This window comes from Aedes aegypti, chromosome 3, assembly GCF_002204515.2.
Source record: "Aedes aegypti strain LVP_AGWG chromosome 3, AaegL5.0 Primary Assembly, whole genome shotgun sequence".
Taxonomy (NCBI): domain Eukaryota; kingdom Metazoa; phylum Arthropoda; class Insecta; order Diptera; family Culicidae; genus Aedes; species Aedes aegypti.
Genome location: NC_035109.1, coordinates 47,550,756 through 47,578,511, shown reverse-complemented (window position 1 = coordinate 47,578,511; position 27,756 = coordinate 47,550,756). Strand labels below are relative to the sequence as shown.

General features: G+C 35.4%; 1 long non-coding RNA gene across 2 annotated transcripts; it reads right to left on the bottom strand.

Moving 5' to 3' along the window:
- Positions 1 to 2,361: 2,361 nt before the first annotated feature.
- LOC110678963 lies at positions 2,362 to 27,502 on the bottom strand. 2 transcript variants are annotated; one of them, XR_002502091.1, is made up of 3 exons: positions 27,251 to 27,502; positions 22,440 to 22,558; positions 2,362 to 2,508 (listed from the first exon to the last, which is right to left on the bottom strand). It is a non-coding gene; the product is annotated as an uncharacterized LOC110678963 (long non-coding RNA). The 2 variants fall into 2 exon arrangements; XR_002502092.1 differs by lacking the exons at positions 22,440 to 22,558; positions 27,251 to 27,502 and adding an exon at positions 7,200 to 7,453 and having other exon boundaries at positions 2,484 to 2,508.
- Positions 27,503 to 27,756: the final 254 nt, after the last annotated feature.

Below are 27,756 nucleotides of genomic sequence, written 5' to 3'. Positions count from 1 at the left end.
TTCAGACTGTAGCGAGGTTAAAAGAGTCGACTCGCTGCAGCTGTCTCCTATAAATAGTGGCCCCAATCCGAAGTCGGGTCATTCAGTTGGCGGACTCGGAACGGAACGGATCGTGACAACAACAACATCATCAGCAGCAGCAAGGCGGGTGGCTAGTAGCAGACAGACTGTAGCGAGGTTAAAAGAGTTGACTCGCTGCAGCTGTCTCCTATAAATAGTGGCCCCAATCCGAAGTCGGGTCATTCAGTTGGCGGACTCGGAACGGAACGGATCGTGGCAACAACAACATCAGTATCAGCAACAAGGCACAAAATGGACTCATCAGACGGCGGTCGCGACACCTACTACCCACACTCGCTTCTACTCATAATACACCGCAAAAACGGTGGCGGTCAGAAAATATTCCGCCGCCTCGTAGGCAAAATTTACGTAACCATCCTTTTCGGCGTCCCACACGAAACGCGCCACCGAGCGGAAGTCCTGGGACTGCTTATCGCCGATGGTTACCACGCCACCACGCGGTACCTCTGGTAATCGAACCGTTTGACCATATTGCGCAGCTCAACGCTTAGGTTCTCCGCCAGCCGTTTGGCCCGGCGAGGGTTGTATCGGTGTTCCGTCAGGAACTGGCTGAGATAGCGATCTACAGTATGCTGGACGCGATCCCGATCGAAAGGATAGCTGGATTCCAGTCGGTAGGTTTTACGAAACCGAGGCGACATATACATTGTGGTTCGTCGCTGACTGGTCCAGTGTCTGGATGGCATCGACGGAAAACCCGAACTCATCATCAAGCTTCCGAATATGTCACTTTTCGTGGATTGTCGACGCCGATTGGACTGCAAATATTTCGGAGAATAATGTGAAACTTTAATTAGGAGTCTATATCATTTGGCATAAAGGGTGCGCTACAAGACAAATTTTTCTCGGTGCATATTTCTATGAACATCTCATATATGCGTTCATACAGTGTATCAAGTTTTTGATACGTCCCGGTTGCTCCATCCTGGGATACATTCAACCACGCAGTACACAGGGCTTCGTCCTCTTCTACACTCCAGTTTTTTCCGCGGGAGTGTTTCGGAGAGCCCAAGCAGGACGCTTTGTTTTCCGGACGCCGGGAGTCGTTTTTCGTTTCGCGAGTTTTGCTGGGCAGTGTTTCGGAGGGCCCAAGCAGGACGCTTTGTTTTCGGGACGCCGGGAGTCGTTTTTCGTTTCGCGAGTTTTGCTGGGCAGTGTTTCGGGGAGCCCAAGCAGGACGCTTTGTTTTCGTGACGCCGGGAGTCGTTTTTCGTTTCGCGAGTTTTGCTGGGCAGTGTTTCGGAGAGCCCAAGCAGGACGCTTTGTTTTCGGGACGCCGGGAGTTGTTTTTCGTTTCGCGAGTTTTGCTGGGCAGTGTTTCGGAGGGCCCAAGCAGGACGCTTTGTTTTCGTGACGCCGGGAGTTGTTTTTCGTTTCGCGAGTTTTGCTGGGCAGTGTTTCGGAGAGCCCAAGCGGGACGCTTTGTTTTCGTGACGCCGGGAGTCGTTTTCGTGACGCCGGGAGTCGCTTTGCGGTTCGCCGTTGTGTGAGTGCGAAAAGATATCCTGTTGGGTCGAGGATGGATTGCCAACTGGTGAGCTCGTTTCATGCTTATAAATGACACATATTTTCATGAAAACGTTATTTTATTTAATGTTCAAATAAAACTTTGAATGGTTCGTCACTACAAGTGTCGGCGTTATGCCTGTTTTTATTATAATTTCAATATGCATATATTTTCCTCTCTTTAACATTACTAAGAACATTTTTTGAAATGGTTCGACATTATGGATGTTGACGTAAATTTTAAGACTCCTATCAAAACTTTTCATCTCGAGACAATAATGTACAGCGTTACTCTTCTGTAATTTTCAAACAAACTATGTTTGGTTCGTCACTAAAAGTGTCGGCATCGTTTCCTTTTTCATATTATTTAAAATATACATATATATTTTTCTTTTTGCCATTACTTAAACATCTTTTGAATGGTTCGACATAATGGATGTTGACGTATATATTATATCTTCTACCGAAGACTTCTCGAGACAAAATGCAAAACTACTTTAAGTTTAAGTTGTATTTTCCCTCCTTATCCATGGATCGCATCACTGACCAATGGTGACTCCCAGATCTTTTCCTCCCTCACTAATAAAAACCCTCCCCGTGGTGATTGTGGAGATGCAGAGGTGTTCTCGGTCTCTAGAAGCAACAATCATCACACCCTAACATTCCTTCCCCATCCCAACTGACTGTAAGGACTTGGCCGGCGCCGTTATTGATCAATAATATTAGATCTGCTAAAATTGTACTTCGAAAATAAGCGGAAACTCCCATCCCTTATTCATTTGGATCGTAGTGCAGTTCTTACCAGTTCCGATCAATCACGGAGTAGCAACCATTGACATGTGCAGTCAGTCTATGCTATGCTATGCTATGCTATGCTTCTACACTCCAGTTTTTTCCGCGGGATTTGGATGCACTCATGTTCTGCAAGGGAAAAAATCAGTAACAATAATAACAATAATAATAATAATGAAAATATAGAAATTATTATTATTTTAATTGTGTATAATTATAAAAATAATAATAATAATAATATTAATTAAATTATTAATACCAATAAAAATAATAATATTGATAATAATAATATGTATTACTATGGACCGATGCACGAGTTCACTATTTGACGTTTGAGCGGTGCCGTGTTATTTACGTGCCCATGGAGCGATGCACGAGTTCACTAATTTGACGTTTGAGCGGTGCCGAATTCACTGGTTGCTATGGTCCCATAAATAACACGGCACCGCTCTAACGTCAAATAGTGAACCCGCGCATAGGTCCATGGCAACGAGTGAATTCAGCACCGCTCAAACGTCAAATTAGTGAACTTGTGCATTGGTCCATGGACCAGTGCATGAGTTCACGAATTTAAGGTTTGAGCGGTGCCGAATTCACTCGTTGCCATGGTCACATAAATAACACAGCACCGCTCAAACGTCAGATAGTGAACTCGTGCACTGGTCCATTACACAATATTATTATTATTAACAATAATAATAGTAATACTACTAAATTGCAATCGCAATAACGAAAAAGTGTAAGTAAAGATATAAAAATAGTGGAGATATTAATCCCTTTACTAGCAGCATCATATTCTCACCACAAACGTATATTCAAATCTCAAAATATTTTTTCTTTATTTTTACAAGTTCTCTAAAAACTCTTCTACTTTCAGAATCTGTGTCGATTGTTGCTATTGATCACATGGATCCGGAGACATTCCGGAATTTTTTGGAGACCGACCAACACAATGTTTTTCATATTTATTAAAATATCAACGTTTTCAGAACTGTAATGTTACTTCTCTAAATAATTGTTATAAATGACTGACTAGTAGTTCATTTCAATTATATTCGATTATTGAAATTCAAGAAAACATATTGAACACAATTGTTAATACAAGAAAATTATATTTAATGAATGACTCTGTAAAACATAAAATTTATTTGATCAAAAATGTAATTTCATTTACTTTAGAAAAAAAAAACTCAACATTCCAATTTGCGCATTCCAACATTCCATTTTCGGCTAGAAACAAACATTTTCATGAATGTATCAGAAATCTATCATAAGATTATCATCATTATAATCGGCTTTCAATAGAGACGCCAGAAGAATAATAGGACTGTCTTTTGTTAAATTACTGAGTCGAACCCTAAGTTGCTCTTTTCATCTCAAATTTATGGCACTTATTTTTTACAGGAAGGAAACATAAAAATTATAGTAATTAATGCGCTCTTGAGTGTTGCTCATCTAACAAAATTATTCATGTAAGAAAATATTTTGTTTGTACGAATTTAAACAGGTGAGTTGGTTTCACTTGTTTATAAGAGAAACAAACGTTTTCAATTAACTTAACCTGACTTAATACAGATAAATAACGCATTTATCGTAGCAATATAATATTGCAACAATTTTTGTCTAAAATCATAGATGCAATTATATTCGACATTTGTTCCAATTTTCCAACATTGGTATTCTATGTAACTCATTCGTACTATACCAGAAAAGAAGCTACAGATTCATTTTTATTTTTTTTTTACGATCAAAAGCTTGTTCTTAGGACAACATTTTGGTTTTCTATATTTTATATTCTAATATTTTCAACTGTCTGTATTTTGATCAATTTCTCAGCCATTTTTTAACCGATTCAAGTTTTTTGATCCTGCTATGAAAATTATATGGCAAGATCTGCAGAAAGAATTTAAAAAACTATTTTCACAATTAAGAAACAAAATTTTGAAAATATTTTTTTTTTAATTGGATTCTGGCTCTAAGCCCGTTTTGAAAAAAAAAACTCAGAAGCCAATATCGGCATTGAAAGAAAATTACTACTAACTAATTGCGAAACGGCAATGATAGAATTTTCTACATCCTCATCAAGAAACTTCCAGAAAGAAGCTTATCATTCTTAGTTGATATATTTATATAATGTTTTCAGTAGGCATGTTTTACTGACAAATGGAAAAAATGCTAAGATTGTACCAATTTTAAAACCAGACAAAAATCCTGCAGAAGCTTCTAGCTACCGTACAATCAGTTTCATCCATCAGTAAACTTTTTGAAAAGGTCATTTTGAACAGAATGGTGGTCCACATAAACGAAAATTCAATTTTTGTCAATGAACAGTTCGGATTCCGCCATGGACATTCGACCAATCATAAACTTTTACGTGTAACAAATTTGATCCGTCCCATCAAATCTGAAGGCTATTCTACTGGTCTTGCTCTTCTAGACATATAAAAATTCCTTGTAACATTACGACAACTATAACTGCTTGTTTTGTTGTAGATTTCCATCACATTACTCTGGAGATGTCTTCAGGAGTATGACTAGAGATTTTTCACAAACTCGATTTCTTTCTGAAGATCAGAGGCATTCCTCCAAGGATCGTTTATTTTACAAGAAAGTTCATAATTCATCAGAAATTCATCCATTGATTTTTCTAAGACATTCTGCAATATCTTGGAAAATATAATCTTGGAAAAGTTTATAATATAATTCATCTACTAAACTGCCGTGAATCGCAAGTCAGTCCCATCTGCATTTTCGTCAAAATTGAGTTCAGTTCAGTTTTCAACATATTTTCCAATGCTCTTTCAGTTGCCCTTATGAGATAATATGATTTGTTCGGAAAAAGTAGAAAAAAACAGCAAGTCAAATTATCCCATAATGAAAAGTAACCGCATATCAGTCCCACTACAGAATTCCGCACCGTGTAACCCAAAAATGAACCGTGTTTTGATCATCCTAATATTTTTCTCATAAAGATACCATAGTGGAAAGCAAGTTGTGAAAGTTTCATTGAGATTTGAACATGTTCCAATCCTCTGGAATTTTTTGAATATTCGCATGGAAAACGAGTTTGGAAACTTCACATCCCATTTTCTCAATGCCTACTTTTACAGATGGGACTGACTTGCGATTCACGGCAGTAAAGCTTTAAGGAATTTTTGGAGCAATTCCTTAGAGTAATCGTATATGCGTGTTTGAACTATTTTTTATGAAAATACCTGGAATATTTGGAAAAATAGGAAGTAGGAACTAGTGTAAGGTTTCTTGAAAAAATGACGTTTTTTTTTTAAATCTTTGAAAAATAGACTTTTGTGGGAGATCTTCTCTAGGGTCTATATGAATTCTGTGGAAGCTCTAAAACAGTGTTTCCCAACCTTTTTAAAGCCGCGACCCTCTTGAATATTTAAGAAACATCTCGCGGACCCCTTAAAATTAACTTTCTTGGAACCTTACTCAAAATATCTCCATCTTATCCGATTAAAAAGAAGCTTATTGTACGTGTGCAAACGAGTACTTTTGAGTACAATTATGAAAAACCTACTTGCTCAGATGATATATGGAACTACAACTATTATATGCTAGACGAACTACTGAGCCACTTAATGACTGAGAATTTAGAAGCCGAGTCCACCAGAAATCTGAGAAAAATCCAACATAATATTTTAGCGGGAACTCCACTTGGAAAGAATTCAACAAAAATCCTTCAAGCAATTCGTTGAAAGATTTCCACAAGAATCGAAAACTTTTAACCATTATCGTATCTTTTCACCAGAAATCTACGAAGACCTCTAAAAGAAGATTATTGAATATATTTCTAGATATCTACAAAAAAATCATCATTTGGAAACTGCTTTGAATATTTTTAGAAGTTTACTACAGTTAACTCTCCCTTACTCGATATTGAAGGGACCATCGAGTTAGGAAGGTATCGAGTTACAGAACACAAAACCAGTGCAACTGCGATTTAAGGGACCATCGAGGTAGCCATGAAAACCAATACCCTAGCAAAATCTGACATCTATTTACAACGGCTTCGCGGACCCCCTGATGAAGTTTCACGCCCCCCTGGGGGTCCGCGGACCGGTTGAGAAACCCTGCTCTAAAATGTGCAATTTTTAGCCGTGGGTGAATTCGGCTGATGGCGTAATCGGCCGAAAGGTGTTTGAACCAAGTGTAGACACTACAGATACCATACATCAAAGCTAGACTTTTTAGAGACTTGCATTAAAATAGATTTCTAACGCGCCATACAATTTATTTTTAATATTCATATAAAAAAACTTACCATGGGGAAGGGAGAATTGAAAATTGTCTTACATAAATAATGGACAGCCCTTAGAGAAATGATACGAGAATATATAACATATATGAGTCGGATACAATACGAAAAATAGTTTAAATCCGAGCTTTTCACTGGGCAAGGCAAAGGGGTCGAATCTCCAGTTAAGAATTCCATATTCTGATCTTACTTGAGCACTTCTTTTGGCATAGGGAATTTTCTCGGCCGAGTTTCAGATCACTTTGCAATTAGAAGCACTTCAGAACGACACATATTGTGGCCAAATATAAGCAAGGCTTTCAAAAAACTACACTGCCGAAGTGAATGAGAAGTGTCAACAAATAAGTTCCGGCTCCCGCGAACCGTTTACTTTTTCAATAAGCCTGTCCTATGAAGATCGCGGAACATGTCGCGAACCGTCTTCCAAATCCGAGGATTATCTTTCCGCTTCAAAGCGATTCATCAAGACACCAATGTAGCATTTGGAATGGAGCTTAACACTTCAGAAATTGATAAATCAAAAAAGAAATCAACTTATAATTACCTTTGCTGCGCACCAAACAACAAAAACACCACGGCAAACAAACTACAAGTTAAAAACAACAGATAGCATCGATGGCACTTTGTGAAATAGCAGCTGTCACTTGCGCAACTATCGGGTGGCTAAATTTGCTCACCCGATGCTTTTCCAAAGCAGCGCTCCTATTTTACTATCCCGGTTAGCAGCGCCCGGTAAGGTTCCCCGTAATGATAGTGCGCTATGTAATTTAGTTTAGTCGCGCACCGCTAAAGATGCTCTAAGCAATCTATTTAAAATGATGATGCATACAGGCCATATCTAACAATTTTTAATTTTTTAATTATTAATCGAATGTCCAGCTCGAACCGCTATCTTGTGCTCTTGAAGTTTTGAGGTATGGCTTCGATTCATCTTCACCTTATACGAGAAATATGTTCGCAATATCGATGCAAGCCTTCAAGAGATATATTTTAAATAAATGTTTTTTTAAGTCTTAAAAGACGAAATGGTTTCTCAGGCCTTATTTCAAAATCATTTAAAGACTGCTCATTTAATTTCAAAATCATTTAAAGGTGCTAAAGACACCAAAGAAACTTTCAGAGAGTCTTACGCGATTTTTCTACAGGTTCTTTATTCTAGCGATTTCCCCAGATGTTGCTGGAATACTTTACAAATTCATATAGAGATTTCTCCACAATTTTTTGCAGGTTCTCGTCCAAAATTTCCTTCAGTGATTTTCTTTGGATGCTTAAAGATCAACGATCCGTCATCGTAATCATCGTCATCATCGAAACTTGAAAAGCACTTTTTCTGTTCAAAACTAAAAATTATTCGATGAAAATGTGTTCACTGTGTTTCGGTAATGCAACAGAATACAGTGAACACATTTTCCTGTAAATTTTCTTGATTTTGAACGGAAAAACTGCTTTTGAAAATTCCGGATCAATGACGGATCTTGCCCCCTTAAAGAGCTGTACCAGTATTTTATATTTTATTTGGGTCTACATCAACCTTGCCTACCCATGCTCTCCAGGTCTTGGTGCACCTGGTCAATCCACCTAGCTAGCTGCGCTCCACGCCTACTTGTCTCGATTGAATAGGCCTATTCACATGACGTCTCAAATCAGCTGATCGGGAAGCATTTTGACATTTCTTCTATGAAAATGACAGGCCCGTGTTAGCACCGGTCCTCCACCGATGTAAACAAATGCATAGACGGATCTGTCACATGAAAAGGCCTATTCGAAGTGAATGTGTTAACACATGCCGGCATTCTTGCAACATGCCCTGCTCAGCTTCCGCATGTTAGGAGCGGTTTACAACAACGTCTGTTCCCCATGTCGGGGACGGATGATCATCGTCTGAGTGCCATAGAAGAACTCGTTAAACTGTGCACTATGGTTCTCCGAACATTTAGGGGAAAATGGTCCTCGAGGGAGTTGGTGGCTGGCCCTGTAAGGCAACCTAAAAATACATAAGCTAGGAACGTCAACGTGATTTTCCGATTTCTCATTCTAGATCTTCCAATAATTCCAGATTTTTTGAGTAAACCCTATAGCAGTGATTCTCAACCTTTTGAAGTTTTACAAAGTTTCCGGAAAGTTGATGATCTCTAAACAACAGTTTATGGAAATTTTTCTATTGAACTTCTAGACAATAGCTGTTAAAATGTAACCAATAACTCTGCCAAAACCTCGTCAGATATCCGTTAAGAATGTTTGTAGTTTTATTAGGATTCTTTACTATGATTATGTTTCGAATATCTCATTAAAAATATTGCTGATAGATTCAACAACATGGTTTGAGTTAAACCGTGAAAACTTTCATTTTTTCATTCCCGTGAATAGGTCGCTAAGAAACTTCTCAGAAACTCACCAGGAAGCTGTCGGAATATGTCAAGGATTAGTTCTTCTTCTTTCTAGCATTACGTCCCCACTGGGACAGAGCCTGCTTCTCAGCTTAGTGTTCTTATGAGCACTTCCACAGTTATTAACTGAGAGCTTACTGTGCCAATGACCATTTTTGCATGCGTATATCGTGTGGCAGGTACGAAGATACTCTATGCCCTAGGAAGTCGAGAAAATCCTCGACCGGTGGGATTCGATCCAACGACCCTCAGCTTGGTCTTGCTGAATAGCTGCGCGTTTACCGCTACGGCTATCTGGGCCCCAAGGATTAGTTCTAAAAATGCCAGATATTTTTTGCTACATTGCTAGGTAAGTTGTTAATTTTGTTTTCTAGCTTGAACTAAAAGATAGGCTTGTAATCTCATATGGGCAGAGTTGCATTAACATTATTTTACCAGTGATTGTGTGAGTAAAAAAGTCATTTTTCTAATATTGAAAAAAAAACTCCACTTATTAAAAAAAAAAGGCTACGCGGACCCTCTGAGAAGCCTTTACGGCCCCCTAGGGGTCCGCGTACCACCGGTTGAGAAACCCTGCCCTATAGGTTTGTTCCAGAGGACTTCTTTGTAGGAAAATCGTTAGGATTTTTTTTCAGGCAACTTTACGACATTTCCTCCCAGAGTTAAGCCAATTTTTCCAGCTATTCTACCAGCCTTTATTATACCAGGTATTGCCTCAAAATTTCTCCAGATTTTGTCCATGAATTCTCTTGAGAGCTTTTTCAGGAATTCCACAATGAATTCAACCAGGGATTTCTCATAGAATTTCTTCACAAAAATCTTCAGAAATTTCTCTAACATCATTACTAAGGCTTACTGCAGCAATTCTTCTCAACTTTTCTCAAATATTTTTTCAAATAAAATCTCAATGAATAATGGATGTTTCATTAAAGGTTTTACACCATATCCGATCATTCCAGAAATACTTTGACAATTTGTTGGAGACATCCCTGAATGAAAACGAAAATTTCCTTGACTTCCCTGGGCATAGAGTATCATCGTACCTGCCACACGATATATGAATGCGAAAATGGCAACTTAGGCAAAGAAAGCTCTCAGTTAATAACTGTGGAAGTGTTCATACGAACACTAAGCTGAGAAGCAGGCTCTGTCCCAGTGGGGGCGTTAATGCCAATAAGAAGATCTCTGAATGACTTCTTCGAACACAACCTGGGAAATATACCCATATATTATTTGAGAAGCATTTCTGGAGGAATTTTAGTAGAAATGTCTGGTTAAACTTTTAAGATTATTATTTATCTTTATTAGAGTGGCTTTTCGCCCTTGGCGAGTTCACCACTAAGAACTTTTAAGATATCTTGTACAACAATTGAAGTGAATCAAAAGAAATCAGTTGATAAACTACTGGTTGAATTCTCGAAGGTGTCTTAAACGGGAGTCTTGAACGAACACTTAGGTAAATCAATGCAATATTTGAAGGAATTCTTGAAAAAAAAACTTAGTGAAATTCTAGGTTAAATTCTTTGAGATATCTGCATCAAAATTCATGAGAAAGCTAGTCCGCAAAATAATCTCCAAATAAACTCATGGAGAAATCGTCGAAGTACCAAAAAGAAACCTTGGTGAAATATCTGATATTATAATAAGATTTCTAAATAATAAATGACGCAAAATTGCATACAATAATACTTATTGTTTGAATGTTTCGAGGAATTTCAAAACAAAATAGAAATATCGTATGCAGAAAGTTTTGTCAGATTCTCTGGAAATCACATGCAAAACTTTATCACCTGATTTTTGTCTTTTTTCCAGGCATGAGAATTGCAAAAGGATAACAGAATTTAGCATTAAAATAGAATGTTTGAATCGCAAAATTTGTTGTTTGTTTGTTTGAAATAAGAGTTAAAATAACAAAAATAATAACTCGGTTAGTATGGCATGAAAACTTAATAATATCATATTTCGCCATTGTAATAACAAAATAAAAACAAAAGTATGGGCAACAGTAAATAGCAAAATATGTTATTATTTAGATATTGATAACAATATAATAATCAAATAAGCTATTCACGTGTAGAACAAATTAATGGTAATTTTAGTTCTCTGACTTCAATATCTAAATTTGATTGAGAAATAAACTTTTTGCTTTGCTATGAAAAACTTATGCTTTTTTAATCTTGAATGAATATCATACGAATAGTAAAATGAGATATTATGGCAAAATTTGATATTAGTTTGTTCTCATAATTAATTAAAGAAAGTTTTCAAAAGTCAAAATTTGTAATCGCGGGTAGAGATGAATAACAAAATAATGATAAAATATGGAAAAAAATGCAATTATATCTAGTTTAACTACTATTATGTTATTGATATATGACATTAAATATCTCATCAATAGCAAAACATACAATCATAGCAAAATTTGTCAATGGTATGTTATACTTGAAAGTCATGTAATAACTAATCAATAACAAAATATACTATCATGGTAAAATTTGTTATTTGTGCAAAAATAATAAAAAACATAAAATATTTAAAGAATAGCAAACATCGCCATCGCGTTAAGGAGGGTGGGGGGTGGATAGGGTGTTCGAAAGTTATCAATTTTGGTGTTACGTAATAAATGGACGCTGCCTACTGAAAATGAGCCTGTGCATGTTATAAAACGTTTGACTTTTACTGTGCGCCCTGTTTTCAAGTTGCACGTGAGAGAGAGTGAGACAGCACCAACACACGGCGCACAGTAAAAGTAAAAAAAAAACACAAGAATTTATGGCACGTACAGAGGCTCATTTCTTTAGGGGTCGTCCATGAATTACGTCAGGGTCTTAGGGGGAAAAGTTTTTTTTAGTAAAAAGCGACAATTCAAAAAAATAGAAGTCTCCATATAAAAAAGTATGACATTGGCGGGATATGGTTGATCCAAATTTTGTGTGACATTATTTATGAACATTCTTCCAACCAGCTTCATCTTATGCCAGGTGACGAGAAACGCCTACAAAGGTTCAACTAGTGTATTAAAACAAAATAACGACAAACGATTCAAACGAATAACGAAATAATACTGTAATTTTCGTAAAAACAAATTAAAATCAATTAAATAAAAAAATGTCACCCATTGACAATCATTTGATCACTCACTCTCCGTACTGTATTCAAGATACTGCATCTCCTGAGACTGAAAATCTTCCTCGTCAGGCTCGTCGCTAACTTCTTCGCATCTTATTGCGTCCAACGAACCTGTTGCTGTGTGTTCTGGCATTGCTTCTTCCAAAATTCTTTCTTGTTCTATTTTGTAATACTTTTTTGCGATATCGCTTAATGTTGAAAAATCGACGGACATTATGGCATGATTCGCCATCCTATTTATGGCCATCGTCCTTTCTCGTGACAAAAGAGCCTTTTTTTCGGCTGCTTTTGCCAGAAGATTGCTCGCCTTCACAATCTCAGCTCCAATGTCCGCATTTGGTGTCTGCTGCAGCTTCAACTTTTTTGAAGCTTTTTGGCCCATTGGACGACTGGATGATGCCGTTGAAATGGGTTCATCATCCTCGTTTTCTTCCGACTGCCTACGCTTCGACGAGTTAACTGCCGCCACCTACAATCAGGAAAGTACATAGTATTATTTTAGCACATATTCTGCCTATCTACAGTGGCCCAAAATTATTATTCGTACAGGGCATTGTGTTCACATCATTGGTAAAAACTATTGAATGATACAATCCTGGGTAAAGGTGAATAACAAAATAATGTTAAAATAAGAACAAATTTTGCAATTATATCTAGTTTAACCATTATTAAGTTATTAATATATTACATTAAATATCTCATCAATAACAAAACATACAATCGTAGCAAAATTTGTCATTGGTATGTTATACTTGAAAGTCATGTAATAACTAATCAATAACAAAATAAACTATCATGGTAAAATTTGTAAGAAATACTAAAACAACAATAAATATCTAAAGAATAATAAATTTCGGCATCACAGTGAAACATGTCAATATATATATATATTTTTTTTTGAAAGCCTCATTCAAATAATTCATGCGAACAAACCAATATAAAATTTAGCCATGATAGCCCATTTTACTATTCATTGAAAATTAAAAAGCAAAGTTTTTTGCAGGAAAGCAAACGGTTTATTTTTCAATCATGCAAAATTTAGATATTAAAGTCAAAGAAATAAAGGTAAATTTTGCTCTACTCGTGAATAACTTATTTAGTTATTGGTTTGTTATCAATATCTAAATAATAATATATTTTGTTATTTACCGTTGCCTATACTTTTGTTATTACCCGGGTAGAGGAGAATAGCAAAAGAATAACAAAATTTACTATTAAAATAGAATATTTGAAGAGCAAAATTTGTTCTTTGTTTGTTTGAAATAAGAGATAAAATAACAAAAATAATAACTAAGTTTGTATGGCATAAAAACTAAATAATATCATATTTTGCTATTGTAATAGCAAAATAATAACAAAAATATAGGCAAAGGTAAATAACAAAATATATTATTATTTAGATATTGATAACAAAATAATAACTAAATAAGCTATTCAGGTGTAGATCAAAATAATGGTAAATTTAGTTCTTTGACACCAATAGCATAAAAATGGTTTATTTAGTTATTAACGCAGAATAACTTGTAAATATTAAAATGTTAAAAGTTATTCCTCAACTATTTTAGATAATTAAAATATTTAGGTATTTAAAAAACGATTTTATTTTATTTCAGTTATAACTTGAATGATCAAACTTAAAAATTCATTTCGACGACGAGACGAGATTAAAATGTTAGAATAAACTGCAAATATAGGGCATCTAGCAACCACTTCCAGTCTGGCTACACCCTGTCTACCCTGTCCTATTGCGGCTTCGAAATGTTGCGCAGTGCTGGATTATTAGCGATTACAGCCACAATATGTTTGTTGATCATTTTTGATTTTTCCATGGCGATCCCTACGGGATCCTGGAGAATCCGTCGTCTCTCGTACAGGCGATCTATGAAATTTGAATAAAATTATTTAACAAAGTACATCTCAGGCGGGTGCTAAAATAAGGGTGTATATAACATAATGTATATAACATAATGTCAACCGACGCGTTGAAAAATGGACTCAATAAATGTGGACGAAACCAAAAATTGTGGCTCAATTCGATCCGAAGATGCTATATGTTCCGAATTGTAACCTGGTGTTTGATGAAGATGTAATTGCGAGGTCTTTTAGTGCCCATAGCAAAACACATATTAAAGGTTTAAATTTGTGTACAAAAGCAGCATGTCAGGGATATCAGTACGACGACTCTTGGATCTACATGGACGACATTTTTTTTCAATATTCTGGAAATTTTATGTGATCAAGAGAATTGCATTCACATAGTTGGTCAACTACTACATAACGAAATGTTGTTTGACAATTTATATTCGTATGTACTAACCGATGTAATCAAAGTGATGAAAATTAACGAATCGATACAACAATGTGTAAGTATGAATATCAAAATCGTAGATAAAACATTACGTTTTATATCAAAGAGCAAAATACGTACACAAATCGATTGATCTAGAAAATTTTAGAATAAGCTAAAGAAATAAATAAAAATAAAATGTATCACTTCACACTGCATACAAAATTATTTTTCCCGTGTCTTAAATTTAGCATGATTGAAAAATAAACTTTTCTCCAACCTGCAAAAAACTTTTGCTTTTTAAATCTTAAATGAATATCATACGAATGGTAAAATTAGCTATTATAGCAAAATTTGATATTAGTTTGTTCTCACATTTTTTTTAATACAGTTTTCAAATAACAAAATAATAACATATTTAACTATGATGGAGATGTTTGTTATTATTTTGTTATTTTATGTTTTTTTATTATTTTCGCACCAATAACAAATTTTACCATGATCGTATATTTTGTTATTCATTAGTTATTAGATAACTTTCAAGGATAACAGACCAATGACAAATTTTGCTGTGATAGTATGTTTTGCTATTGATGAGATATTTAATGTAATAATAATGGTTAAACTAGATATGATTGCAAAATTTGTTCTTATTTTACTATTATTTTGTTATTCACCTCTACCCGGGTATTTTGCTATTGAAATGGCAAAATATGTTATCATTTAGTTGTTATGCCATACAAACTTTGTTATTATTTTTGTTATTTTAACTCTGATTTCAAACAAACAAAGGACAAATTTTGCTATTCAAACATTCTATTTTAATGCTAAATTTTGTTATTCTTTAGCAATTTTATTCTACCCGGGATTCGATACAACTTATCAATAATGACGGTCATATCCCGGATAGGGATGAATAACAAAATAATGATAAAATAAGAACAATTTTTGCAATCATATCTAGTTTAATCATTATTATGTTATTAATACAGTAATATTTTTAAGTGCAAAAGTACAATCATAATCCCATCAAAAACAAAGAGTTCTTTTTTTAGAAGGACCTACAAATATGTTTTTGCTCTGAGATTTATATTAACATTAAATTCAAATTTTTGAAAAACTGTTATAATTATCGACAATTTATTCATACAGACTCAAGTCAAAAAAGTATGCAAACTTACTTTATCAATCCTACGTGTTTCACAGGCAGAATTCTTCACGTATCGCTCTGAACCAACTCGATTTTTCACTTTTAGAACGTTAAATTTCCGGATTTACAAAACGACGAAAGTAAGATTTTCAACTTTCGCAACCTAACCACTACTTTCGCCGCCCCGCTGCACAGTGAGAAAATCGGGCTCCAAAACGCGACTAAATGCAATATCTCAGCTGGGTAACGGTTCCAGGAAATGATTTTGGCCATTCTAGATCGGAAAAAGGCTGCTGAACCGATTGGTGGCAGTCCCATTGACCGGAGACTTAGCCCTGGCCACCTAGAGCCCTGGAATCATCCTGAGTTCCTTACAGCAAGTATAATTAATGGAACTGAAATAAACTGTCATGATTACGTTTTGCTGCGAAGCCTCACACAAAAATATTCTTACATGGGGGATTTTGTGAAATGAATGATTGACCGTTATGGCCATTTTATGGTTCCGGAGCAAACCCGGAACATCCGTAAAATTGGCAATATTAAAAAAAATATATTCTGATAGTTCCTTTGTCTCTTGTTTGTTAGAAAGAAGTACTCTTACAATTCGTATTTAATAATCTGAATGTTTGCCCATTACGGCCATTTTATGGTTCCGGAACTAACCCGGAACATCCGAAAAAATGGAAATACTGAAACAAAATTTATTCTGATAGTTCCTTTGTCTCTTGTTTGTTAGAAAGAAATACTCTTACAATTCGTATTTAGTAATCTGAATGTTTGACCATTACGGCCATTTTATGGTTCCGGAACTAACCCGAAACATCTGTAAAATTTTCCATATTGAAAAAAAAAAGATTATTCATATGTTCCTTGTTGATTAAAATTAAGTATTCTAACATATTGGATTTAGTGATATGAATGTTTGATCACTTTGACCATCTTATGGTTCCGTAATTAGCCCGGAACATCCGTAAAATTCAAAACAATGTTTTGATAGTTTCTATGTTCCATGTTAGTTTTAATTAAGTATTCTTGAATGTCGAATTAAGTTATATGAATGTTTGACCATTATGGTCATTTTATGATTCCTAAACTAACCCGGAACAACCGTAAATATTCCATATTAGAAAAAAAATCTGATAGTTCAAGAAGAATGCTAAGAGAAATCTTTGAAAGAACTCCTGGAAGTATTCGTGGAATAATTCCTGAAGAAACTTCAGGAGAATCCCTGAAGGAACTCCTAGAAAAACAACTGGAGAAATCCATAAAGTAAAATCTCTGGAGGAACTTGAAGAAATCCTTTAAGGGATTCATGGAAGAATTCCTGGAAGAACTCCTAAGGGATCTCTAGCGGAACTCCTTTAAGAATCTCTCGTGAAACGCTTGGAGGAATCGCTGGAGAAGCTCCTGGAGGAATTTCTTAAGGGACTCCTGGAGTAATTCCCGAAATAAATCCTGAAGGAAAATAACTCTGAAGGAATTCCCGAAGAAACTCCTGGGGGAATATTTGGAGTAATATTCAAAAGAATACTTGGAGTAACTCCTGGAGGAATTTCCGAAGGACTTCCTGGAGGAATTCCTGAACGAACTCCAGGAGGAATTCCTGAAGGAACTCCTAGAGAAATTCTTGAAAGAATTTCTGGAGGTATTACTGAAGGAATTCCTGGACAAAATCATGGAGATACTCCTGGAGGACACTCCAGAAGAAACTCTACAAAAAAAAACCTTCTGAGGGAATTTCTCGAGGAACTGGATAAGTTCCTGAAAGAACTTTTGGTATAATTCCTGAAGGATATACAGTGGGATTCCGTTTTTGGCATGCTCCGTTTTTGGTGTTGGAATATAGGTAGTGTCGCACCTCAGGTAGAAGAATCGTCGGTTGAGAAGCATGCGTCGTCGTAGGTAAAAGTGTGGAAGATTTGTTGTGAGGTATAATATTTGTGTAGGATGTTGAATTGTGCGCTGTATGGAGAGACAACCCGGGTAGAGGTGAATAACAAAATAATGGTAAAATAAGAACAAATTTTGCAATCATATCTGGTTTAACCATTATTATGTTATTAATATATGACATAAATATCTTATCAATAGCAAAACATACAATCATAGCAAAATTTGTCATTGGTATGTTATCCTTGAAAGTCATGTAATAACTAATCAATAACAAAATATACTATCATGGTAAAATTTGTTATTTGTGCAAACATACTAAAAAGAACCAACAAACATCAAATTTTGCTATAATTGCTCATTTTACAATTCGTATGATATTCATTGAAGATTTAATAAACAAATGTTTTTCGCTGGAATGCAAAAAGTTTATTTTTCAATCATGCTAAATTTAGTATATTAAAGTCAAAGAACTAAAATTGCCATTATTTCGATCTATTCGTGAATAGCTTATTTAGTTATTATGTTGTAATCAATATCAAAATAATTACTATTAATTAGCTATTATTGTGTTATTACAATGGTAAATATGTTGTGATTAAGTTTCTATGCCATACAAACTCAGTTAGTTTAACTCACCAAGGGCGAAAAGCCACTCTAATAAAGATAAATAATAATAATAAACTCAGTTATTATTTTTGTTATTTTATCTCTTATTTCGAACAAACAAAGAACAAATTTTGCTATTCAAACATTCTATTTTAACGGTAAATTTTGTTATTCTTTTGCTATTCTCCTCTACCCGGGTTATACTTGAAAGTCATGTAATAACTAATCAATAACAAAATATACTATCATAGTAAAATTTGTTATTTGTGCAAAAATATTAAAAAACATGAAATAACTAAAGAATAACAAACACCGCCATCACAGTAAAATATGTCATTATCTTGATATTTAAATTTTTTTTTAAATAATTCATGAGAACAAACTAACATCATATTTTGCCATAGCCCATTTTACTATTCGTATGATATTCATTAAAGATTTAAAAAGCAAAAGTTTTTTGCAGGAAAGCAAAAAGTTTATTTTTCAATCATGCTAAATTTAGATATTAAAGTCTAAACTTTTAGCTTTCCTGTAAAAAAACTTTTACTTTTCAATCTTCAATGAATGTCATACTAATAGTTAAACGAAAGTATTCATGCCATACAAACTTAGTTATTATTTTGGTTATTTTAACTCTTATTTCAAATAAACAAATTTTGCTATTCAAACATTATATTTTAATGGTAAATTTTGTTATTCTTTCGCAATTCTTCTCTACCCGGGTTTTGCTTATCTGCAAAAAGCTTTGGCTTTTAGAATCTTGAACGAATATCATACGAATAGTAAAATGAGCTATTATGGCAAAATTCAATATTGGTTTGTACCAGCAGGTTCGTCTAAAAATCTGAAGAATAATGCATAATTGTTTGAGAAATCTGTTGATAAATCCTAGATTGAACAACCAATTCTGGAAGCGCTCTTGGATCAATCTCTGAGAAGTATTAAATCCACAAATGAAAAATTCAAATTTGTGGTATTTTGGAACAATCCAAAGAATAAAATGGTGACCTTTAATAATTACATTTCGCGCAAATCACTATAAACTTAGTTGTAGCAGTATTGAATTCGTGAAACGCAACATGTTAAAAGTTATAGTTTATTTATATCACGTGTATAATACACGCTGGTTGGGTCAAACTCCAAATAAATATTTTCAAGTTCCTTGTAAGAGCTTTGTAGTATACTTCTTCTTCTTCTTTCTGGCGTTACGTCCCCACTGGGACAGAGCCTGCTTCTCAGCTTAGTGTTCTTATGAGCACTTCCACAGTTATTAACTGAGAGCTTACTATGCCAATGACCATTTTTGCATGTGTATATCGTATGGCAGGTACGAAGATACTCTATGCCCTGGGAAGTCGAGAAAATTTCCAACCCGAAAAGATCCTCGACCGGTGGGATTCGAACCCACAACCCTCAGCTTGGTCTTGCTGAATAGCTGCGCGTTTACCGCTACGGCTATCTGGGCCCCTTGTAGTATACTTATTCATATTTATCTAGCATTTTGTAACAAAACAGAGTGCAGCCTTTCTATAAGCATAGCATTACATTTTTAATGTACATAATACATGTTTAGAATCGTATTACATCAAATAATAAAACATGAAACTTTAACGTCCATAAATTCGAGAATCCATAATACTTTTACGTTTTGAATGCTTGGGTTCCTGAAACCATTAAAAACACATGATCCAGTCTGTCTGAACACCGACCATATAATCGAGGGTCCACGTAATCGAGGAATACCTGTATATACGTTATTTGAAATAATAGAAACAGCAGCCTTGACAAAAACGAATCGTTCAATGAATTGAATAAACCATTAATGCACAATATAACCACAGATAACAAAGGTTAAAGTCCGAGTGTAAAGAATGTAAGAATATGGAATTGAGTCAATTTTAGACGCACAATCAATACTTTTTCATTATTCCAAAGATGAATGTAGGGTGCCGGTGCCATTAGTGGACTACCTATGTTATAAAAATCATAACAAAATAACGAAAAGCCTTAAACGAGATCTTTTGGCGTCAACAGAAAGATTTCAACTTTTACTATATGGGACAAATACAAAGAGAGTGATAAGACTATGTTTTATTTAACATGAAATCGCTTGAGTCAATATTGGTACACGTTAATTATTTATATGACTTTTTGATAGAGTAAAAAGCTGACATTTGGCAAATCGACTGAACCAGAGCCGATCTATCCACCAAAAATAACACATGTCGGTTTTATCTAAAAATGTACGTTCATTCCATAGTCCAATCTACTGGTACATTACAACCATTGGTACCGGCACCCTAAACGGAAACATTTTATGATTGTCGAATAATGGATGACATCTATGACCTTCATTATTAATATAGTATTTTAAACTCAATACAATATTTAACAGTTATTTACCAATTTGATGTGAATACAGTTTCCTGTACGATTATGAAATTGAGTCACTGTATAAGTTAATTGGTGTTTCAGAAGGCGGGTTACAAAGGCACGTTTCCCACCAGTTGGGAGATTTGTGCCACGTACCGCGTAAAAACCGCGTTATATAAAAAAAAATGACGTAAATAAACGCATGTGTGTGTTTTACAAAATGCAATTTTTTACCTTAATGTCCACGTACTGCTTCCATTTTGGAGCACACTCCAAAATTTTGTACGCGTGCAGCAAACTGAACGGACTCTTCGTTGATGTATTGTAGAGTGTGAAAGCTTGTTTGAAAACGTCGGACTGTGTGGTCCCGCTTTGCTGGCGAGCAGAAATTTGCGCCACGCAACCCGAAAACTTGCTGCAAGCTTTGCTGATGAGCAACCACCTTGCTTTCAGTCCGCTTGGAACTCGTAACTCTGCGCTACAAGACAAATTTTTCTCGGTGCATATTTCTATGAACATCTCATATATGCGTTCATACAGTGTATCAAGTTTTTGATACGTCCCGGTTGCTCCATCCTGGGATACATTCAACCACGCAGTACACAGGGCTTCGTCCTCTTCTACACTCCAGTTTTTTCCGCGGGAGTGTTTCGGAGAGCCCAAGCAGGACGCTTTGTTTTCCGGACGCCGGGAGTCGTTTTTCGTTTCGCGAGTTTTGCTGGGCAGTGTTTCGGAGGGCCCAAGCAGGACGCTTTGTTTTCGGGACGCCGGGAGTCGTTTTTCGTTTCGCGAGTTTTGCTGGGCAGTGTTTCGGGGAGCCCAAGCAGGACGCTTTGTTTTCGTGACGCCGGGAGTCGTTTTTCGTTTCGCGAGTTTTGCTGGGCAGTGTTTCGGAGAGCCCAAGCAGGACGCTTTGTTTTCGGGACGCCGGGAGTTGTTTTTCGTTTCGCGAGTTTTGCTGGGCAGTGTTTCGGAGGGCCCAAGCAGGACGCTTTGTTTTCGTGACGCCGGGAGTTGTTTTTCGTTTCGCGAGTTTTGCTGGGCAGTGTTTCGGAGAGCCCAAGCGGGACGCTTTGTTTTCGTGACGCCGGGAGTCGTTTTCGTGACGCCGGGAGTCGCTTTGCGGTTCGCGTTGTGTGAGTGCGAAAAGATATCCGTGTTGGGTCGAGGATGGATTGCCAACTGGTGAGCTCGTTTCATGCTTATAATGACACATATTTTCATGAAAACGTTATTTTATTTAATGTTCAAATAAACTTTGAATGGTTCGTCACTACAAGTGTCGGCGTTATGCCTGTTTTATATAATTTCAATATGCATATATTTTCTCTCTTTAACATTACTAAGAACATTTTTTGAATGGTTCGACATTATGGATGTTGACGTAAATTTTAAGACTCCTATCAAAAACTTTTCATCTCGAGACAATAATGTACAGCGTTACTCTTCTGTAATTTTCAAACAAACTATGTTTGGTTCGTCACTAAAAGTGTCGGCATCGTTCCTTTTTCATATTATTTAAAATATATACATATATATTTTTCTTTTTGCCATTACTTAAACATCTTTTGAATGGTTCGACATAATGGATGTTGACGTATATATTATATCTTCTACCGAAGACTTCTCGAGACAAAATGCAAAACTAGCTTTAAGTTTAAGTTGTATTTTCCCTCCTTATCCATGGATCGCATCACTGACCAATGGTGACTCCCAGATCTTTTCCTCCCTCACTAATAAAAACCCTCCCCGTGGTGATTGTGGAGATGCAGAGGTGTTCTCGGTCTCTAGAAGCAACAATCATCACACCCTAACATTCCTTCCCCATCCCAACTGACTGTAAGGACTTGGCCGGCGCCGTTATTGATCAATAATATTAGATCTGCTAAAATTGTACTTCGAAAATAAGCGGAAACTCCCATCCCTTATTCATTTGGATCGTAGTGCAGTTCTTACCAGTTCCGATCAATCACGGAGTAGCAACCATTGACATGTGCAGTCAGTCTATGCTATGCTATGCTATGCTATGCTTCTACACTCCAGTTTTTTCCGCGGGATTTGGATGCACTCATGTTCTGCAAGGGAAAAAATCAGTAACAATAATAACAATAATAATAATAATGAAAATATAGAAATTATTATTATTTTAATTGTGTATAATTATAAAAATAATAATAATAATAATATTAATTAAATTATTAATACCAATAAAAATAATAATATTGATAATAATAATATGTATTACTATGGACCGATGCACGAGTTCACTATTTGACGTTTGAGCGGTGCCGTGTTATTTACGTGCCCATGGAGCGATGCACGAGTTCACTAATTTGACGTTTGAGCGGTGCCGAATTCACTGGTTGCTATGGTCCCATAAATAACACGGCACCGCTCTAACGTCAAATAGTGAACCCGCGCATAGGTCCATGGCAACGAGTGAATTCAGCACCGCTCAAACGTCAAATTAGTGAACTTGTGCATTGGTCCATGGACCAGTGCATGAGTTCACGAATTTAAGGTTTGAGCGGTGCCGAATTCACTCGTTGCCATGGTCACATAAATAACACAGCACCGCTCAAACGTCAGATAGTGAACTCGTGCACTGGTCCATTACACAATATTATTATTATTAACAATAATAATAGTAATACTACTAAATTGCAATCGCAATAACGAAAAAGTGTAAGTAAAGATATAAAAATAGTGGAGATATTAATCCCTTTACTAGCAGCATCATATTCTCACCACAAACGTATATTCAAATCTCAAAATATTTTTTCTTTATTTTTACAAGTTCTCTAAAAACTCTTCTACTTTCAGAATCTGTGTCGATTGTTGCTATTGATCACATGGATCCGGAGACATTCCGGAATTTTTTGGAGACCGACCAACACAATGTTTTTCATATTTATTAAAATATCAACGTTTTCAGAACTGTAATGTTACTTCTCTAAATAATTGTTATAAATGACTGACTAGTAGTTCATTTCAATTATATTCGATTATTGAAATTCAAGAAAACATATTGAACACAATTGTTAATACAAGAAAATTATATTTAATGAATGACTCTGTAAAACATAAAATTTATTTGATCAAAAATGTAATTTCATTTACTTTAGAAAAAAAAAACTCAACATTCCAATTTGCGCATTCCAACATTCCATTTTCGGCTAGAAACAAACATTTTCATGAATGTATCAGAAATCTATCATAAGATTATCATCATTATAATCGGCTTTCAATAGAGACGCCAGAAGAATAATAGGACTGTCTTTTGTTAAATTACTGAGTCGAACCCTAAGTTGCTCTTTTCATCTCAAATTTATGGCACTTATTTTTTACAGGAAGGAAACATAAAAATTATAGTAATTAATGCGCTCTTGAGTGTTGCTCATCTAACAAAATTATTCATGTAAGAAAAATATTTTGTTTGTACGAATTTAAACAGGTGAGTTGGTTTCACTTGTTTATAAGAGAAACAAACGTTTTCAATTAACTTAACCTGACTTAATACAGATAAATAACGCATTTATCGTAGCAATATAATATTGCAACAATTTTTGTCTAAAATCATAGATGCAATTATATTCGACATTTGTTCCAATTTTCCAACATTGGTATTCTATGTAACTCATTCGTACTATACCAGAAAAGAAGCTACAGATTCATTTTTATTTTTTTTTTACGATCAAAAGCTTGTTCTTAGGACAACATTTTGGTTTTCTATATTTTATATTCTAATATTTTCAACTGTCTGTATTTTGATCAATTTCTCAGCCATTTTTTAACCGATTCAAGTTTTTTGATCCTGCTATGAAAATTATATGGCAAGATCTGCAGAAAGAATTTAAAAAACTATTTTCACAATTAAGAAACAAAATTTTGAAAATATTTTTTTTTTAATTGGATTCTGGCTCTAAGCCCGTTTTGAAAAAAAAAACTCAGAAGCCAATATCGGCATTGAAAGAAAATTACTACTAACTAATTGCGAAACGGCAATGATAGAATTTTCTACATCCTCATCAAGAAACTTCCAGAAAGAAGCTTATCATTCTTAGTTGATATATTTATATAATGTTTTCAGTAGGCATGTTTTACTGACAAATGGAAAAAATGCTAAGATTGTACCAATTTTAAAACCAGACAAAAATCCTGCAGAAGCTTCTAGCTACCGTACAATCAGTTTCATCCATCAGTAAACTTTTTGAAAAGGTCATTTTGAACAGAATGGTGGTCCACATAAACGAAAATTCAATTTTTGTCAATGAACAGTTCGGATTCCGCCATGGACATTCGACCAATCATAAACTTTTACGTGTAACAAATTTGATCCGTCCCATCAAATCTGAAGGCTATTCTACTGGTCTTGCTCTTCTAGACATATAAAAATTCCTTGTAACATTACGACAACTATAACTGCTTGTTTTGTTGTAGATTTCCATCACATTACTCTGGAGATGTCTTCAGGAGTATGACTAGAGATTTTTCACAAACTCGATTTCTTTCTGAAGATCAGAGGCATTCCTCCAAGGATCGTTTATTTTACAAGAAAGTTCATAATTCATCAGAAATTCATCCATTGATTTTTCTAAGACATTCTGCAATATCTTGGAAAATATAATCTTGGAAAAGTTTATAATATAATTCATCTACTAAACTGCCGTGAATCGCAAGTCAGTCCCATCTGCATTTTCGTCAAAATTGAGTTCAGTTCAGTTTTCAACATATTTTCCAATGCTCTTTCAGTTGCCCTTATGAGATAATATGATTTGTTCGGAAAAAGTAGAAAAAAACAGCAAGTCAAATTATCCCATAATGAAAAGTAACCGCATATCAGTCCCACTACAGAATTCCGCACCGTGTAACCCAAAAATGAACCGTGTTTTGATCATCCTAATATTTTTCTCATAAAGATACCATAGTGGAAAGCAAGTTGTGAAAGTTTCATTGAGATTTGAACATGTTCCAATCCTCTGGAATTTTTTGAATATTCGCATGGAAAACGAGTTTGGAAACTTCACATCCCATTTTCTCAATGCCTACTTTTACAGATGGGACTGACTTGCGATTCACGGCAGTAAAGCTTTAAGGAATTTTTGGAGCAATTCCTTAGAGTAATCGTATATGCGTGTTTGAACTATTTTTTATGAAAATACCTGGAATATTTGGAAAAATAGGAAGTAGGAACTATTGTAAGGTTTCTTGAAAAAATGACGTTTTTTTTTTAAATCTTTGAAAAATAGACTTTTGTGGGAGATCTTCTCTAGGGTCTATATGAATTCTGTGGAAGCTCTAAAACAGTGTTTCCCAACCTTTTTAAAGCCGCGACCCTCTTGAATATTTAAGAAACATCTCGCGGACCCCTTAAAATTAACTTTCTTGGAACCTTACTCAAAATATCTCCATCTTATCCGATTAAAAAGAAGCTTATTGTACGTGTGCAAACGAGTACTTTTGAGTACAATTATGAAAAACCTACTTGCTCAGATGATATATGGAACTACAACTATTATATGCTAGACGAACTACTGAGCCACTTAATGACTGAGAATTTAGAAGCCGAGTCCACCAGAAATCTGAGAAAAATCCAACATAATATTTTAGCGGGAACTCCACTTGGAAAGAATTCAACAAAAATCCTTCAAGCAATTCGTTGAAAGATTTCCACAAGAATCGAAAACTTTTAACCATTATCGTATCTTTTCACCAGAAATCTACGAAGACCTCTAAAAGAAGATTATTGAATATATTTCTAGATATCTACAAAAAAATCATCATTTGGAAACTGCTTTGAATATTTTTAGAAGTTTACTACAGTTAACTCTCCCTTACTCGATATTGAAGGGACCATCGAGTTAGGAAGGTATCGAGTTACAGAACACAAAACCAGTGCAACTGCGATTTAAGGGACCATCGAGGTAGCCATGAAAACCAATACCCTAGCAAAATCTGACATCTATTTACAACGGCTTCGCGGACCCCCTGATGAAGTTTCACGCCCCCCTGGGGGTCCGCGGACCGGTTGAGAAACCCTGCTCTAAAATGTGCAATTTTTAGCCGTGGGTGAATTCGGCTGATGGCGTAATCGGCCGAAAGGTGTTTGAACCAAGTGTAGACACTACAGATACCATACATCAAAGCTAGACTTTTTAGAGACTTGCATTAAAATAGATTTCTAACGCGCCATACAATTTATTTTTAATATTCATATAAAAAAACTTACCATGGGGAAGGGAGAATTGAAAATTGTCTTACATAAATAATGGACAGCCCTTAGAGAAATGATACGAGAATATATAACATATATGAGTCGGATACAATACGAAAAATAGTTTAAATCCGAGCTTTTCACTGGGCAAGGCAAAGGGGTCGAATCTCCAGTTAAGAATTCCATATTCTGATCTTACTTGAGCACTTCTTTTGGCATAGGGAATTTTCTCGGCCGAGTTTCAGATCACTTTGCAATTAGAAGCACTTCAGAACGACACATATTGTGGCCAAATATAAGCAAGGCTTTCAAAAAACTACACTGCCGAAGTGAATGAGAAGTGTCAACAAATAAGTTCCGGCTCCCGCGAACCGTTTACTTTTTCAATAAGCCTGTCCTATGAAGATCGCGGAACATGTCGCGAACCGTCTTCCAAATCCGAGGATTATCTTTCCGCTTCAAAGCGATTCATCAAGACACCAATGTAGCATTTGGAATGGAGCTTAACACTTCAGAAATTGATAAATCAAAAAAGAAATCAACTTATAATTACCTTTGCTGCGCACCAAACAACAAAAACACCACGGCAAACAAACTACAAGTTAAAAACAACAGATAGCATCGATGGCACTTTGTGAAATAGCAGCTGTCACTTGCGCAACTATCGGGTGGCTAAATTTGCTCACCCGATGCTTTTCCAAAGCAGCGCTCCTATTTTACTATCCCGGTTAGCAGCGCCCGGTAAGGTTCCCCGTAATGATAGTGCGCTATGTAATTTAGTTTAGTCGCGCACCGCTAAAGATGCTCTTATATGTGGCTAAAAAAATTGTACAGAGATGTTTATTTTTTAGAAAATTCGTTGAACGACAAAAAAATGAAATTATAAAATAAATAAAATAATAAAAATTATACTTTGTGATTTATTTTTACGGGGTCCTAGATAAAATTGTTACAACATTCTGATAGTTTAGCTTTGACAGTCCATGGCAAGATATTTTATGCTAACTACAAAAGTTATGGAATAAGAGTAAAATGATTTTGAATAACTTAACCAAAGTT